The sequence below is a fragment of the Lactuca serriola genome, chromosome 1 (genome assembly GCF_051521515.1).
Source record: "Lactuca serriola cultivar US96UC23 chromosome 1, Lser_US96UC23_V15, whole genome shotgun sequence".
Lineage (NCBI taxonomy): Eukaryota > Viridiplantae > Streptophyta > Magnoliopsida > Asterales > Asteraceae > Lactuca > Lactuca serriola.
Window position 1 is genome coordinate 10,642,656 of NC_136408.1, and position 18,178 is coordinate 10,660,833.

The following is an 18,178-nucleotide window of genomic DNA, read 5'->3' on the forward strand; positions in this document are numbered from 1 at the left end:
ATCACATATAGGTGAATTATGCATTTTGTCTCTTGTATATGGGCATATTTGTGTGGTTTTTTAATCTAAAAATCTGTTTTTCAGGATGTGACAGCCACTAAAGAAAATGAGTTTGAAGATTACTTTCTTAAGTGTGATCTGCTTATGGGGATATATGAAAAGGGTTTTGAAAGGACTTCTCCAGTTCAAGAGGAAAGTATTCCAATTTCTCTCATAGGAAGTGATATTCTTGCAAGAGCTAAAAATGGGACAAGAAAAACAGCCACTTTTTGTATTCCTGCTTTAGAAAAAATCGATCAAGCTAAAAATATTATTCAAGCTTCTATAACTCTACCCATGTCCCATGTTTATTAAATATCTATAAAATTGTTTTATTGAACGGTATAATGAAATTTGTGCTAAAAAAAACTTTCAGCCATCCTAATTAGTCCTAGAAACAATGGTAAACTTCAATTTATTACAAGTTGTTCATGTTTTTTACACTATTTACATTATTTTTTTCACACAGCAAAATAGATTTCAAAAAGTGCAAAAGATCAACATGGTAACGTTGATATCTTTAAGATTATGTTATTTTAAGATTATGTTATTGAAGTGTAATATGAATTTATGCTCGAATAAACTTTTAAGCACCTTAACTAGACTCATAAACAATGTTCACTTGTGTTTACCTTTACCTGTTTAACCTGCTATTGTGTAATTTGAAGATCTCTAAGGATTGTTTGTTTTTTTTTGGCGGTTGTTACACTTGTTCCAACACAAGAATTAGCTCTTTAGACATCACAAGTTTGCAAAGAATTTGGAAAACACTTAAATATTCAAGTAATGGTTACGACAGGTGGAACCATCTTAAAAGATGACATAATGAGATTGTATCAACATGTTCATTTTCTTGTTGGTACTCCTAGAAGAATTCTATATCTTACCAAAAAAGGAATCTGTATTTTGAAAGATTGTGCAGCTTGAGGTTGAGTTGAGCAAAAAGCGTCATGAGGGAGATCTCAAGGAGAAGTATAGACTTGCTCGTGTTATGGAACATAAGGTACGTAATGTATTTTTTGAATATTAACATTTTTTATTATCATTTTGAATTTGTTAATATATATATATATATATATATATATATATATATATATATATATATATGTGTGTGTGTGTGTGTGTTGTGCAGATGGAACTTGAAAAAAGAGTTGTGAGAAGCCGAAAGGCAAAGTTTGATAGAATGAGAGTTGAGAGAGAGGAAAGAATTGGTGAAATCCTCAAGGCATAAAAAGAGGAATGGGACTTAAAAAGTAAAATGTTGTTTTATTTGAAAAATGAAGAAGAAAGGCTCAACAGGTTCTCACAGTGAGAGTTGCATTTTGGAGTAGAATAATATTCTTTTTGAAGTATGGGAAGAATTATGAGAGAGTGATAGTGGTTACGTATGTTGTTTTGGTGGTAGCAGTCTTGTATGAATTCATATCCTTTGGGTGGTAGCAGGCTTGCTTGTGGTATCTGAACTGCCACTCGGGCTTACCTTCTCACATACATCCCTTGCATTTTTATGGTCAAACGTTAACATAAAAGAAGAGTATGTCTACATTTCATAACAGAAATTTCAACAATTCTTGTTTGTGTTAGAACTCAACCTGCTAAGAAAATGGCTTCTTCTGCTATGCTAGTTGGAGAAGAATTTCAACCAAAAGTTGCCATTGTTAATTACTTTGGTTCAGGTACTAATTCTACACAAGTCATACTCATTTTTATTCTTAATAATAAAAAAGGACATGTGGTTTACTTGAAGTTGTAATTTTTTATAGGTTCTTGTTGTATTGGTAGGAGGAATGTCTATTATGGTTGGTAAAATAATAGCTTAACAGCTTACAAAGTTCATATTATACAGTGAATGGCTGGTATAAATATGTTCAATCTCCATGCTTGCTTCTTTTAATCTCAATTAGGTTTCATTATGAGTTGTTTATCTTTCAAGTGTCAATATATTTTTCCAGTAGATCTTCATTATGGTAAAATAACAGTTGAACAACATTGGATTGGTTTGTCAAAAGACATAAATGCCCTCCTTGTGACATTAAAGTGTTGGGGTGTAGATTTTGATTGACGGGCATCCTTTAAACAACATGGACATCAAGTGGCTTAGAGAAAGAATCAGATTTGTTGGACAGGTTGGTTCACTTTCTTTAAAGTTCAACAAGAAATGATTAAATAAAAAAGTGGGTTCTTTTTATTATTAATTATTATATATTTGGAAAAAACAGATACTTCATTTGTTCTCTATATGAAGGCTATAACTAGAGACCTTGTTCTTCGGCCTTTAAAAGGTTAGCAACATGCTAATGTTAGTTATAATATTTCATATTGTAAACAATGAATGTTACAACACTCAATGCGTATCATTAAATCCCTTGAACTTGACTTTATTTTCTGATTTATGGCATACAAATAATGCATTGCAATCTCATTCTAGAAGCCATATGGAAGCTGCTAAAAATGTGTCAAGAAAGCTTCGCTTATTTAAAGATCAGATTAATAAGTCCGGTTTATTATCTTATGCTCTTCCTAGGTTTCTTAAGGAAATGGTTTCTTTTGATGATACATTTATTATATGAAATAGATTTTTTGAATGAAACACAAAGTAGATTAGATGAATGGTGTTGGTACATTTATTGTAAGAAATAGATTTGAATGACATTAAATTTTGTGCAATGGATTGTATTTTTTGTATATGGTTTTTTATTTTCTACTATGAAACATTAAATACAAATTTAATTTAAAAATAAATAAATCTATTAATATTTTTTTAAACAATTAAATTTACGATACTCAAAAATGTGTGTCATCTTCATTTATGACATGGTCTTTCTTGACAAGGGATTTAATGATACGTATTGAGTGTCGTAAATCCGTGTCGTAAATTCGCGTCATAAGGTTACGACACGCAAATGTGTGTCATCTTCCTTTATGACATGGCCTTCCTTGACACGCATTTGCGTGTCATCTATACCCTTTTATGACACGCAATGCGTGTCATTAAAGGGTATTTTTCTTGTAGTCAAGTAAGGAGACGGTGGATAAGCCTATGACTTGGTGACCTGATGTCACCCTCTTGGGCTGTCCTTGTAATGACTTCATTCTTGTCAGACGTGATCACGTCGTGGTTACGTTGTTTTCAGATAAATAACACTGTTGTGTAGCTCGATTCTTGGCTAAGAAAAAGTAATACCAAGGTGTTATACCCTTTTATTGTGCTTGAAGATGAACTTTAATATGACTAACTACTCGTCTTCATCACTCAAAACTGTTTTTTCTCAAGTTGCAAATTTCACCCCTCACTTAAGCTCTCGTCACATTCTCTCGGAAATCATCAACTCCTCTCATCAACTAACTATGCTTCTGAGAAATCAAAACAAAAAAGTAATAAAAATGAAAAACAACCACAAAAACTAAAATTACTTAAATCCTACATTACTTAAAATCCTAAATTACCAAACATAAAAACATATACATAAATTTTCTTAAAAACCACACAAACATAAAATAAAGCAAAACCAAGGATAGTCACTCTTCGTCTCTGTCTCCTCCTCCGCTACCACCAACACCACTTCAAGAATGCTCTACATTTACCCTCATTATAGAAAAAAAGGTACTTTCTAAATTGCTAATTGAGTATTCGTTCTTTAATTTGTTTTCGATCCTTTGTGTGAAAATTATTTCACATAAAGTTCAATTTTTTCCAGCTTTTAATTTTTGTGTAAGCACGATGTGGCGGTTTCACACCACGATGTGGTTGACGACCTGACAATTTGTGTTAATTAGCATTTGTTTAGTAGTATTTTTTTCCTTTTTACGCGTTGGTTTTTTGATTATTTCAGTTATTTTTCAAAATGACGGACATCACACGAATGACGATAGGCACATATAAGAAGCAAGTGCACAATGATTTAGGATCAGGACTTGTTCCCTCTGGAATTCCAGCAAAATCCAAATTCGAGCTCAAAGCCATATTTTAGGGATGCTCAAGGACATTCCATTCTCTGAAAAAGATTATGAAGACGCATTTAATCACATCGAAGAGATCAAAGACATTGCCAATTACTTCAATGTTCCAGGTGTCTCGCGTGAAGCAGTTTCGCTTAGGATGCTCCCAGTAACCTTCACGGGAGATGCAAAAATTTGGCTAAAATCACTTGCACCGGGAGCAATTACTACTTGGAAAAATCTACATGAATCTTTCATTGAGCAATTCAGTCCACCATCAAAAAATATCAAGGCTCAAGAAGAGGAAAGCAAATTTCTAACAATACGATGGTGAATCCTTGTTTAAAGCATTGGAGAGGTATAAAGGCATGCTTAGGAATTTCCCCGAACACGATCTGAATGTGCACCAAGAAGTGGTTATTTTCTACGATGGGGGTGACTGTTACCACAAGACAACTCCTTGACTCTCAAGGACCAATGACAAACAAAGAACCGGCTTCTATTAAGGAATTGATCGAAGAATTCGCAAAACATTCACTCGAATATCATACTCCACGAAAAGATTTTACAAGAGGAAAAAGAAATGCACATTACATTCGATTTCAGGAATGTGTCGACTAGGAATTAACTTCATTATTTCCCTGCTTCGGTCATTGCTATCAATTCCGAAATGAGGTATTCTTTTCTTGGGTATGTTCTCTTTTAATTTGGCATTTTTGTTAATACTTTAGTAATGTGCCTTTTTTTTGTTTATGGTGTTATCATTTACACAATGGTGCTCTATTTTTCCTTTCATAGGTGAAATGACAATAATTTTTCTTGATATTTATGGTTTTTTTTGGAAACATTGTCCCTATTATTTTAATTAAGTTTCAATTATTTTCTTAGGAGGTTGTAGGGGACTAACCATATCGCAAAAAGAAGCATGATAAAGTGTCTAAGTGTTTCACTTATTTTGTTCTATTAGGCTGCTAGCTATCCTTACATTGAAAAAAGTGTTGGAGGGAATTATACTACTTCAATTTTAATGTTTATTTGTTACCATTTATATGTTAGGCTACAATCCTTGGATTTCCATATGTTTGGTGATGGATGGACATTGCCTCCCATGTTAATGTTTGGTAATATAACACGAAGCATATGCCAAAGCAATTTTAGTAAACGGCTACCCAATTCAGACCAATGTTAAAGAATGGAATGTTGAGCTACTAAAGTTTGTTTCGGCTTTCATATTCACATATTTATATTTGTCCAATAAAATTTTTAAGGGGTCTTTTGGTCCTTTTCTAAAGTTTGGTGGTTTAAAAACATAGAAAAATTATAATTTTGGATAACATTCTGGTCTTTTCCGGATAATGGCAATAGCGTTCATTTCAATTTTTATGGCTCTTGGTGTAATGTTTTGAAGTTTTTGAGTAATAATAAGAATAAATGGCAATATGGTCCTTTTCTGTTTACTATAAAAATGATGGGTCAAAGTCAGTTTGAAATTTCAAGTTTTTATTAGGCATGAGGGAAAAGAATGGTATGGTGTGATGCTTTCAAATTTTGGTGTGATTTCTCAAACAAAGGGCATTATGGTCTTTTTGTTTATTGCTATTTGCGCTAGACTTTTTCAAATCAACATGAACATTTGAGATTATGACAGGCAGGGGAAAAGAATTTGGTTTGATGCTTTGAAGTTCTGGTGCAATAAATATTTGAAGGGGCATTTTGGTCTTTCTCTGAAAACTTTTCAGGTTATTGGAATTTTTTTAAGAAGGCTTTTTTAGTGTAATTTTACTATGTGCTTTCTCCTTTTTGAATTGGGCTTTATCCTCCACTCACCTACCTAGGTATATCCCATATTTGTGAAAAGGGAAATTAGGTTTCTTAGAGGTTCGTTAGTCCATGTTGAGTGTACGATTGTGGTTTTGGTCACTGTTTGATAAAATGATTGTTTGGAGGATATGGAAGGTGAATACATGTTAATGAATGGTTGTTACTTTTTGATCCTCTTAATTTAACACTACTAATTTTGCATCTTATAAACATCGTTAGAGGATACTGAAGGAGAATATTTGTGGGTGGGTCTTGTAGTCGTTATTATAGCTCCCAATGCCCACCTCCTCTTCTATTTCATGTAACAACATAAGTTTACTACATACTTAGTACCTTTATTTGTTGCATGTGTTTGTCATAGCTAACCAATTCCAAACCTCAATTTACCTGCATATGTGGATTTTTTTGGGGTCATTGGTCATATATATATATATATATATATATATATATATATATATATATATATATATATATATATATATATATATATATATATATATATATATATATATATATATATATATATATATATATACGTCTTCAACATTTAATATGCATTAATTACTTTCTTAAAATAACTAAAATGATTGATCCATAATCAATCATACATGCATACAATAAATAGTGAAAACTTTAAGAAAGTAATTAATGCATATTACATGTTGAAGATATAATGGATATTAATTACGTCTTCAGCATTTAATATGCATTAATTATTTTCTTAAAATAACTAAAATGATTGGTCCATAATCAATCATACATGCATACAATAGATAGTGAAAACATTTGAACCTAAAACTCTCTCTCTCTCTCTCTCTCTCTCTCTCTCTCTCTCTCTCTCTCTCTCTATATATATATATATATATATATATATATATATATATATATATATATATATATATATATATATATAGGGAAAAGTGAATATACCCTTAAGGGTATATAAGCTTAGGTACCCAAACACATCATAATACATCGTTTTGTCTGATATATTCATTATAATGTTCTTAAACTTCAACCCTTAATTTGATTTACTTTCAAAATTTTCCAAATTTCACAATTATCTTTCTTTTATATCACTATTTGCCGAACATCTATTAGGCTATATATATTGTACTTGAAAATGAAAATTATGTAAGAGGAAGATAAATGTGTAATTTATAAAATTCATGAAAGTAAATCAAGTTAGAAGTTAAATTATAAGAACATTGGACAATTACAATGTATTATATGATACAAAACGACGTAGTATAATCAGTTTCCAAAGACATTTTGATTTTTGTGCAAGTACTTATTATATCCAAATAATTATGAATAAGAGTTATTCTAGTATAAACGAAATCAATAATAGTTACAAATGAAAAGTTATATTTCTTTATAAAATGTACATGAAAACATAATTGATTGTATATTATTAATCATACAACATTTATTTATATACCACATTTGATATATAAACATCATTGTCGTTGAATTGTTCGTTAGCATTCACGAATACTTTTGTATTGACACATGATATCTAAATTAAGAAAAAAAAAACTCTACAATACACATACAAGTAATTTTAATTTTTTTTGTTGGCGTATGGTAATTTAGACTTATTTAAAATTCAGTCTCAAAACGATCCTATTTTTTTATTGATCTCGCAACATGTCATTTCAAATAAAACTCAATGAATCGAAAAATATCATTCACCACTAAACGACGGACATACATACTTATATAAATAGTAGCGACGAATAATATTACAAAAAATCGGCCAATATCATTTACCGAAAATTTAGTTTTTTTTACAGAATATTTTATTTTTCTAGTAAATATAGTAACCTATCTTTTCAATATGTAATTTAGGAAAATACATATATGAATACGATTAGTGGATTTCCATTTAAGTTTATTTATACAATTATTTTTTACTTTGACTGGTTTTAAATTACTATGGTATCATGTTATAACTTCTAAATTGAGATTCAACCAAACTTAAATAGACTCATAATGTTATCAATTAATGCTAAACCTCTTGTAATAGTAATTAAAAGAAACGTACTACTAAAATGACGTACTAACATAAATTGACCAAATGGCCTTCATCCAATTATAATCCACAAGGATTCTCACAAATCCACAAGCAACATCTTGAGAATATCAATTCACAAAATTGGGTCAGGCAAAAATCAAAGAATAGTCAAGGGCAAAATTATTCATATCTAACAAAATTCCCCACCTGCCATTAAGATTGTAAATACACCTTATAATAGTAAGTAACACTACTCTTGGCATTTTACTTATCCTTGCAGTAACACCAATACACATTTTTGGGACAAAAATTAACCACATGAATAATAGGGGCAAAATCGTCCTAACTCATCATAAAGCCACAATAGATACAAAACGTGTATATAATCTCCCTGTAATAGCAATAAATAAACCTAATGATCCTTCTTTCACCATCACATATACCCCAATAACCAAATATGTGACAGAAAATGGAATATGGGTAAAACCATACAACTGACTCAGAAAACATAAAATAGATAGAATACCCCAAGAAACGTGAATCAACACCCTGTCTTTAAGCTCTCCTTTCCCCAACATAGCAAGATCCATACCAGTCCAATATAAAAATATGTTATAAGTAATATTATGATGATAACAGTAACATCTGCTCTTCAACCTACAAAAACAACATACTGTAAATCAAAACCACATCCCTCCAAATAAAACCATTAATTCTTTGGAGTAAACCCATCAAAAACGCAATACTCATCTATTAACCAAATCAACTAAAAAACTACAGAAATGATTTTACCCTACACATGTTGGAAATCAGACAGCAAAATATCAAACTACACACTCAAAATATGCAAACTGAATTAAGAATTAGAGGCACACACACTTGAAGAACTTTTTGGAAGTTTTTATTCTAATACTCTGTTTAAAGTAAAACAGGGATCCAAACATTTATAGACTACTACATTGAATGCTGAAATAAAAAGCTTTAAACTAAGAATTGAAACTGAAAATACTTTACTACCTGGTTAACCATATTAGCTAATTATATGGTAACCACTTATTCATTTTTTAATGCATTAAATCTGAGTTAAACATGAACCAAATCAGGATTAATTCCAACATTCTCCCCCTTAATCTTGATTTATGTCTTCAGGTCTTCAACACCCAACAAATTCCGCATTTCTACAAATTTGACTCGTGGAAGTGCTTTGGTCAAGATATCTGCCTTTTGTTCTTCCCCGCTTACATGCTCAACGCAAATGAAACCTTTATCTACACATTCTCGAATGAAATGATACCGGGTGTTGATGTGTTTACTTCTCCCGTGAAATACCGGGTTCTTCATCAGCTCAATTGCGGATTTGTTGTCTACAAGAAGCTTTACACAACTTACTTTAGAACTTGTCAGATACTTCAATAAACTCTGTAACCACAAAGCTCGACACGCTGCTGAAGTCGCCGCCATAAACTCGGCTTCGCAAGAAGACAAAGCTACTGTTCGTTGTTTTTGTGAACACCAAGTGATTAGATTTCCTGAAAAGTAAAATGCCATCCCAGATGTACTTTTCCCATCTTTACGATCCCCGTTGTGGCTGCTGTCACTGTAGCCGAGTATCTTCCCATCTCCTCCCTTCCGATACACTAACCCATAGTTGATAGTTCCTTTGATGTATCGCAGAATTTGCTTAACTGCTTTGAGGTGACTTTCTCGTGGTGACTCCATGTATCTACTAACGACACCCACTGAATAACTTAGGTCTGGTCTGGTGTGAGTTAAATAACGCAAACTCCCAATGAGACAGCGATAATGTGTAGCATTCACCAGCACTCCTTCTTCATCTTTGGTCAGGTCAAGCTTCAGTTCCATGGGACTTTTTGCTAAGTTGCAATCAGACATGCCAGCTATCTGTAATATCTTTTGAGCATACCTCCTTTGGCAAATAGAGATTATGTTCTTGTGTTGTTGAACTTCCATTCCAAGATAGTATGACAGTTTCCCAAGATCACTCATGTCGAATACTTCCTGCATTTGCCTTTTAAACACGCAAATTCTTTCTTCACTCGAACCTGTTACTATCAAATCATCAACATACACTCCAACAATTAGTACAAATTTTGACTCTTGGCGTTTGTAGACAGCTTGTTCCTGGGGACACTTTTGAAAACCCAGCTCCTTGAGTGTTTTATCAATCTTGACATTCCAAGCTCTCGGTGCTTGACGTAAGCCGTAGAGAGCTTTATTCAACTTGTACACCATGTGTTCCTTTCCTGCAATCACAAAGCCATCAGGTTGAGTTACATACACCACCTCTTGTAAGTCACCATTCAAGAAGGCCGACTTTACATCGAGGTGGTGCACCTGCCACCCCTCAAAAACAGTCAGAGCTAACAGCGAGCGTACTGTTTCTATCCGAGCCACCGGTGCAAAAACCTCACTAAAATCAACTCCTTTTTCCTTACGTATCCCTTCGCGACAAGCCTCGCCTTGTGTCGTACTACTTTTCCATAAGAATCTCGTTTTAATTTGAAAACCCACTTCAACCCTATGGGTTTTTGACCACGAGGCAGATCAGTCAACTTCCAAGTCCGGTTTTTTTCAATCGATTGAAGCTCTATTTTAATTGCGTCTACCCATTCTTGGTTACATGCTGCTTCAGAATAAGTTGTAGGCTCATCTCCAATGAACATTAATTCCTCTTATTCATCTTCCATTTCTACCGGTTGTGTTTCATCATAAATGTCGTATAATGATCGAAACCCTCGAACAGGTGTATGATCGTAGGCAGAGCTGTTGATGCTCTGATTACTTCCTGGTGTTTCAATTGATGTGCTTCCCGTGCTCGAAGATAAAATTGATGAGTTACCTAACCTGGTTGTTGGGGATGATACTGGTGATACCGGGTCGCTTCTGTCGTCTGCAATAGGGCTAAGACCTTCTTCACCAGGTTGATTTTGGCTTTGTGCCCTTCTTTCTACTTCAACACTGATAGGCACCTGGAACCAATTGGGCTCAGTTCCTTGGGCTACACCCCAATTCCATTTAACCTTTTCTTCAAATATAACATCACGGGCCACATGTAACTTGTTTTTACTAGGGTTAAATAAGCGATAGGCTTTGGTTCCTGGCTCCACTCCTAAGTACACCATTGCCACACTTCTGTCACTAAGTTTAGTGAGCTGGTTTGCTGGTCTTTTTACATGTGCGACACACCCAAAAACCCTAATGTGTTGGAGTGTCGGTTTTCTTCCCTTCCAGGCCTCGTATGGTGTCATATTCTTCACTCCTTTAGTTGGCACTCGGTTGAGAATGTATACAACATGATGAACGGCTTCGCCCCATAAAGTCTCTGGCACATTCATACTTTTCAGCAACGATCTCGTAGCTCCAAGTACAGTTCTGTTACGATGTTCTACTACCCCATTTTGTTGAGGGGAGTAGGGCGTTGTCAATTGCCTCTTTATTCCTTCTTTATCACAAAAATTTGCAAACTGCTTAGAGACGAATTCACCTCCTCTATCTGTCTGTAATGCCTTCAATTTGAACGAGCTTTCATTCTTAACTCGAGCCTTGAAGTTCTTGAAGGCTGAAAAAGCTTCATCCTTTGTCTCAATAACATAAATCCACATATACCTGCTGTAATCATCAATAATTAAGAAAAAATATCGATTGCCTCCCATTGTAGTTGGTGTTACTGGTCCGCACAAATCTGCATGAACTAAATCCAACGGGTTGTTTGCACGCCACTGAGTTTCTTTCGGGAACGATTGTCGGGTCTGCTTAGCAATTAAACATCCTTCACATACATGTGTGGGATGCATTATCTTTGGTACTCCATACACCAGTTCCCTTTCAACCATGGATTCTATGATCCTGAAGTTCACGTGACCAAGCCTCGCATGCCATAACCATGCCTCATCATCCAAACTAGTAGCTAAACATACAGGTTGAGTTGTATGGAGAGAAATTTTGTACAATCTATTACTAGATCGTTGAACCTTCATGATCAGTCTTCCATCTTCATCATGTACCCGCAAATACTGATGCAACATCTCGATTTTATACCCGTCTTCTGTCATGTGCCCTAGACTCAAGATGTTGCAATGCAAAGCGGGTATGAAATATACCTACGGTATCAGAAGTTGCTCACCATCCTTGCACTCCACCAAGATGGATCCTTTTCCTGCAATTTGCACCTTAGAGCCATCACCAAATCGCACCTGTCCAGTCACATTTTCATCAAGCTCCGCGAAGAAACTTTTCACACCGGTCATATGGTTGCTAGCACCATTATCCAAGTACCAAACGTCTTTCTCGTTTCCTTTCTATCCTGGAAACACCTTGTCCTCGTTTAGTAGCACCATGTTGTTTGTCTCTTCACCATGGACAGTCAACAGTAAAGCGGGTCCTTCTTCTTCCGTTTGAGTCAAGTTTGCCTCATCTCTTTTTTTTCTCGGTGCTTTGCATTCAGATGCATAGTGACCATATTCCTCACAATTGAAACACATAATATGACTCTTATCCCTTCCTCTTTGGCGATTATTACTTGAGTCACGAGGCGCCGACGAATTGCCCCGACCACCTCTGCCTCGTGTACTTCCTCTACCACGACCACCCGATCGACCCCCTCTATCATGGTGTGATGAGCCCCGTCCTCTACCGCCTATTGTGAACCCACCCCGTGAAGACTTTTGATTGAGCTTGTTATCTGTTTGAGTAAGTAACAAACCCGCTTCCCCACTTGTTTGGCTACTACGGGACTTTAGTCGGTCCTCGTAAGCCTTAAGCCTACCAATTGCTTCTTCAAAAGGCATGTTATCCAAATCTGATTACTGCTCAATCGATGCCACCAGCTGGAGATACTTTTCTGGAACTGAATCAAGTAGCTTTCTCACCACCGTGCTATCTTCAAGGGTTTCACCGAGGCTGCTAAACTTTGAAATCATCCCACTCAATTTTCCTGTGAACTCATCGATAGACTCTCCGTCTTTCATCCGTAATGCCTCGAAATCACTTTTGAGTGTGTGTAATCTGGCCTTCTGTACCCTATCAGCTCCCAGGTACCTTAACTTCAAGGATTCCCAAACTTCTTTTGCTGTCTTCTTCTTTACTACTTGCAACAGAATATCTTCAGGTACTGCTTGAAAAAGAAAAGCTCGAGCCGACTTGTTCTTCTTCTCATCCACAGCTTCTCCGGTTACTGGTTCAATGGATTCCCATATTCCCTGGGCATCCATTATAGCTTCCATCTTAATTGCCCACGTGGTGTAGTTCGTGGGAGTTAACATCGGACATTGAAATGGCACTCCACCATTCTCTTTTGTAACAAGTTGGTTGGATGACGACATGGATTCGTAGCGGATATATTTGGGCATGAACCGTTATCTCTGATACCAAATGTTGGAAATCAGACAGCAAAATATCAAACTACACACTCAAAATATGCAAACTCAATTAAGAATTAGAGGCACACACACTTGAAGAACTTTTTGGAAGTTTTTATTCTAATACTCTGTTTAAAGTAAAACAGGGATCCAAACATTTATAGACTACTACATTGAATGCTGAAATAAAAGGCTTTAAACTAAGAATTGAAACTGAAAATACTTTACTACCTAGTTAACCATATTAGCTAATTATATGGTAACCACTTATTCATTTTTTAATGCATTAAATCTGAGTTAAACATGAACCAAATCAGGATTAATTCCAACAACAAAAACAACATACTATTAATCAAAACCACATCCCTCCAAATAAAACCATTAATTCTTTGGAGTAAACCCATCAAAAACGCAATACTCATCTATTAACCAAATCAACTAAAAAACTATAGAAATGATTTTACCCTACACATGTTTTGGTGAGTTACATGTTTTTTGTTTTCTGGATCAAGAGAAAGTGAGATGGTGGGTTTTTCTGCGGTGGTCGCGGCCAAAGTAGGTGGTAGAATGAATGGCGAAGAAGATGTACGGGTGAGATATGAGTGAAATGGAGAAGAGTGGAGGTGAGGGAGGGTTATATAAATGGAGAAGAAGATTAAACATTATAGGGCAGAAGAAAGGGGCAGATATAGTGGGGAGGTAGTTAGAAGGGATAGGGAATGGTGACCGAGTCAAGAGCCATCGAGATTTAAGGTTTAAAACTTATGTTGACCAACTCACATTTGCCTATTTTCTAATGCATAAATTAAATGTACATGTTGCAATTAGGTTTGTACCTCTTAAAATTCAGTCTTTGACTAAATATGCATATTAAGGTATAATAGATATATATATATACACTACCTTATAATGTAAATCTCACCTTTCTAAAAATAAATCGAATAAAATAATAATATTTTTTAAGACGTCCAAATTTTTAAGATGAAAGTACAACCATCTCTCATTAAAATAATATTAAAAATTTAAACCATCTATATTTTGAAATCTTATTTGCCTTTGTATTTGATATGATGTATCACAGTAACACCCCCATCGACCGGGCTAACCAATTTTCCATATATGTCGGTAATCCCTTCTTTTTAGTTGAAAGTAAACGATTCCAGTTCATTTAAAGTGGGAGACCCTGCAGATTAGATGAAACCAAAAGTTCTGAACTAACAATTCTTCTTTATCAACTTCTCTCTCAAAACTCCTCGAAGAATACACGGCTGCCGCCACAACTCCCCTCCACCACCATCTTCACTACAACCACCGTTTACAGCCACCACCTCTACAACCACCATTTGCAGCTGCCACGATACTCCCTCCGCCACCACCACTTTCTTCATCTCTCAATTACTGTATGTAGCCTCTGAAGATGAATCTTACTCATCTTTAGATGTTCTTTCATGTAATTGCTTTCTATGTTTTCGATATCAAACCCAAATGTGGAAATTTTGGATGAAGAGTTGAAAGGTTTTGAAATACGCAAACCTTAATATACATACATGTTCGATTTTTTTTCCATTTTACTTGTGTTTTAGCGTTTGTTTTGCTATTCTTGTGAGATGTTTTTGACTGATCATGCTTGTAAATCGTAGTTTCACAGTTTGGGTTTTTTGCTCTTAACCCTGTTTTCTTTCTTTTCTGCAGGTCAAATGATTCAAAAATATTATCAAAGGAGAGCTGGGTTTTCCTGGTCATCTCTATCCTTATTTCTGTTTATTTCGTTTTCATTTTTGGGCATTTTAAAACTTTGTCTGATATTAAGAAGTTATGGAGTTTATCGAGTGTTGTTGTTGTTAAATGATGTGCAAAATCATGAACTATTGAAGGATACTTTTTAATGGAGTGTGTGAAAGATGGAAATCGTAGGCAAGTTAGAGCACCTGCTCTTTGATGATTGAGCGGTGAATCGGGGATAGAGGTCTATGATCTGCAGACATATTCGAACATGACCCATATCTTAGTTATTGCTTTAACGTATGTTCCTATATTTGATGTCTACTCTTTCATATTTATCATTTCCTCTAATGAATAATCATCAATACTTTTAGGTTGGTTGGTTGGTTGGTGGGTGGGCTGGCTGGATACTATGATTGATATCTTAGGTGGTGCTTCTATGGTGGATACAAAAAGAAGTGATATGTGCTTAATCTTAATTTGTTCAATTTAGATTTGCAGGCACTTAAAGTAAGTTTCTTCATTTTTTTCTATCTATCCAGCCACTTAAATCGTTTATATTAGCTACAAACAAGTATAAGTGCTTAATCTTGTTTTTTTTATAGGACCAGCCAATAAAGGACGTCATTTATCTTCATTTTATGAAATGTTTAATAGAAGGTATATGTATTTATGTGTCTAATTTTCTTTCTGGACACCATTTTTTTGATGAAATTACTCAATACAAACATGTATATTACTACCTAATTTACACACAGATTGTTAATGTGAATTATTAAACCATACATTCAGTGAACTCCTGGAAGCATATTTCCTCTGTCTTTTGCCTTATGCGAATTCAAACTTTAAAGCTTTTCATAAGTAAATTCATGATATTTCTTTAGTTTATGACATGTAGGCTAATTTTGACCATAAAACGATGGTTTTGGAAGTATTTCATTGTATTAAAATGATGGTTTCGGAAGTATTTCATTGCTATTGGATCAAAGACAACCCATAATCATCCAATCATAGTTTGACCTTTTAAGTAGAAAATGTGTGTTTATTAATTTTCTTGATTGTTGACAACTGTCATTATTTGGACTGATTTCTATGCCTTTTCTATATCTAGCTTTGTATAATCACAATGGCCCAAACAAAGCATATATGTATATCTGATGCTCCAAATGAAGAAATTTTTTATATATTCTTGAGCACATTTTAATATTTGGTTTCGTACCAATTTATTTTTTCTTAACTTTATTTATCCTTTTCTCCCTACAGCCATAAATGTTCAGAAGAATGTTGGGTTGCTAAAATTAAAGTAGCTTGCTATTATGAGTAAAAATTAGCATATTGTTTAAGTTTGTTGATAAAATAAAGTTAACTGTTATTATGACTTATGAGTTAAAATAAACTACAGTTTGGAATTTTGCTAAAATGTAAGTAGCTTGCTATTATGAGATTTTTTATATGTAGCTAAAATGGAAGTAGCTTGTGTATTGGGCTTGAAGTCAAATTCCATCCCTTCCAATTATGAACTCTGTTTATTGAAATGTTTATTGATTTGATAGTAGTGATACAAGAAAGTATCACAATTTCATTAAGAGGTTTTTGCTTTATTTTTTTGGTTTTTGAATTCTTTTAATATCAAGATCAAATATTTATAACTGATCAAATTGTGTTTTAGTCATCAAGAAACGTGAGCATCTAATAGTTAATTTGATAAGTTATTTTAATTTGCATATTAATAGTTAATATTATAAGTTATTTTAATTTTCATATTCTAAGATGACTTTGGGATTAAGAATATTCATTCATTTTTATATTTTCAAAATAAGTAGATTTTTTATCCTTCAGCAATTATACCATCTCCGTGTGAGTTGAATTTTGGAAAGTCAGCATACGTCATTTCCTAACATGATAACATTATAAATTCAAAATTTAAGTTTTAAAATTCATCATCATAAATTTAAATTTTATAATGCAGGTACCACTATTTATATGTTGAAAATGAACTTGGTATATATATATATATATATATATATATATATATATATATATATATATATATATATATATATATATATATATGTTTAACAATATGTGGGATTCCATGTTCCATATACTTTGCTTTATAAAGACAAAACTGCAAATTTAGTCCATGTGGTTAGCAAAAACATGTGGATAGAGTCCAAAAAGTTTCCAACTTGCACCACTAGTCCAAAATCAGAGACTTTTTGTGGTTTTAGTCCCTCAAAAAGTTGAAAGGACTATTTTGCCCTTTTAATTTTTTTTTCTAATTTTTTGTATTTGTTTTAACACCCTTTTAATTTAATAATAATAGAAAAAAACAAAAATTGGCCCACCCACTCTCTCTTCACCATATCCCTCGTTCTCTCTCTCTCTCTCTCTCTCACACACACACAACTCCTTCAGAACTTCGTCTTCTCCGGACATCCCCAAAACTAAGAACAAAATCCAAAATCAAGCCCTAGAAAAAAACTAAACTAAACAAATCAAAGAACATCATATTTGCACCCTTTACAATAAATTTCTTATTCCTGCATTTCAAACCTTTTCCCTTGGATCATTGTAATCACCTCTTGAACTGGGTTTACAAACCCAATGATTAAAACCCCCTGAATCCAAGAACAAAAGATTTTAATGTAAACCCACAAAGAAGGGGCGATGAGTTCAGCGGATAGACATATTGACATATATATACACTTATTCCCGATAAGAGGGAGACAAGGTATCACACCTTACCTCCATTTTCGACTTCTTCACCTTAAGTGCAAGATGAGATCAATGATCCCAATTCCTTATTAAGTTCTTGTCATCAGACTTCAAATTGAAAAAACCCATCAGCCAAGCATACACCAACACTATCAAACTGTAGGAGCGTTTCCTCCTGTGAATAATGTTGGCTGTCACTCGAGGAAGATGGGTACCATCGGGAAACATCTCCTCCATCATTGTTTTGTTCCAGATTTTCTTTGACTTGTAATCACCCTTGATGTTTCGTTTTCTCCGTTCCAAATCTTCATGGAATTTGTATTTCGAGGTTAGATTCCCTCTCTTTAATCCTTCAAACACTCCATTGATGAAGTTCTCACATTATGTGTGTATGTGTGTTTGAGCTTATCTATTTATGTTGTGCTTGAGCTTCTATGTTTTTGGTGTGTTTAAGCCTCTCTGTAACTAGCATGATTTCGTTAAAAAAATCGTGAGAAGGGTGTGAAATGGAGCAGTAAGGAAGAAGATGATGAGAGAGAGGGGG

The 18,178-nt window shown here is 34.1% G+C and overlaps 2 long non-coding RNA genes and 1 other non-coding gene across 3 annotated transcripts; 1 reads left to right on the forward strand and 2 right to left on the reverse strand.

Annotated features, from left to right (window-relative positions):
* Positions 1-4,268: 4,268 nt before the first annotated feature.
* On the reverse strand, positions 4,269-4,375 carry LOC145080797 (small nucleolar RNA R71). Its single transcript, XR_013695381.1, has one exon. It is a non-coding gene; the product is annotated as a small nucleolar RNA R71 (small nucleolar RNA).
* Positions 4,376-14,410: 10,035 nt separating this feature from the next.
* LOC145067488 (uncharacterized) lies at positions 14,411-16,369 on the forward strand. The gene is made up of 4 exons (XR_013688846.1): positions 14,411-14,709; positions 14,887-15,216; positions 15,291-15,426; positions 15,522-16,369. It is a non-coding gene; the product is annotated as an uncharacterized LOC145067488 (long non-coding RNA).
* Positions 16,370-17,132: 763 nt separating this feature from the next.
* Positions 17,133-18,178, reverse strand: LOC145067492 (uncharacterized). Its single transcript, XR_013688847.1, has 2 exons — positions 17,665-18,178; positions 17,133-17,537 (listed from the first exon to the last, which is right to left on the reverse strand). It is a non-coding gene; the product is annotated as an uncharacterized LOC145067492 (long non-coding RNA).